The following is a 1,211-nucleotide window of genomic DNA, read 5'->3' on the forward strand; positions in this document are numbered from 1 at the left end:
TACTGAAGTGACTGATGACTTGGTACAAGCGATTAAGAACATCGAACTAGATGATGGTTATCTGCAGACGGTAAGTATGTCCCAGCAACTTCTAACAGACAGTTCACCACCAACTCCAACATCACTGGTAAAGCACACAGACTGGCGTATTAAACAACTCAACGATCCCTTATTGAAACATGTTATTATTAATCTAGAGAAAAACAGGAAACCACATCCACGAGCTACATCACAAGAGGAAGCAGCTTTGAATTGGGAATATGAACACTTCGTCCTTAGATCGGGAACCTTATTCAGGCGCACGATAACTGGTGATGGAGAAGAATTTCGTTTAGTTTTGCCATCTAGCTACAGGAAGCAAGCTCTAAATGGAATTCACGACGCTGTTGGTCACCCAGGAAGGGAACGAACTTTGAGTTTGGCAAAAGAAAGATTCTTTTGGCCCAGAATGGTTAGCGACATCGATGACTACATCCAGAAGTGTGATAGATGCATTCACAGGAAAACTTTACCATCGACATGTCCACTGGTCAGTATAACCTCAAATCAACCAATGGAACTAATATGTATGGACTATGTTTGTGTAGAGGAGTGTAAGGGTGGTTATAGCAATATCCTTGTTATAACTGACCACTTCACTCGCTTTGCACAGGCGTTCCCTGTCCGGAATACTTCTGCTAAGTGTCTTTTTGATTCCTTCATTGTTCACTATGGTATCCCGAAAAGGATCCATAGTGATCAAGGTGCTCAGTTCGAAGGAAAGCTCATTAAGGAACTTTGCAGGCTCACTGGTATGGAGAAATCCCGTACTACACCTTACCATCCGCAGGGAAATGGCCAATGTGAGAGATTCAATCGGACTCTGCTCAATATGTTGGGGACGCTCAACCCTGAGCAGAAATCTGATTGGAAAACTTACGTTGCGCCATTAGTTCATGCATACAACAGTACGAAACATGCCACTACCAACTATTCACCATTTGAGTTGATGTTTGGCCGTAAACCAACATTTTCTGTTGACGTTGTGTTAGGACTAGTCAATACAGAGGAAGAAGCCACCAACTACAACTCCTACGTGGATAAACCCAGAGAGAAGTTGGAGTATGCCTACACCGCTGCATCTGAAGAAGTCGCCAAGGCTAAAAAGAATCAAGCAGGTAATTACAAATACAACCTTAGAGCCAGAAATAACACCTTGGAGCCAGAAGATT

This window comes from Lottia gigantea (genome assembly GCF_000327385.1).
Source record: "Lottia gigantea unplaced genomic scaffold LOTGIsca_443, whole genome shotgun sequence".
Lineage (NCBI taxonomy): Eukaryota > Metazoa > Mollusca > Gastropoda > Lottiidae > Lottia > Lottia gigantea.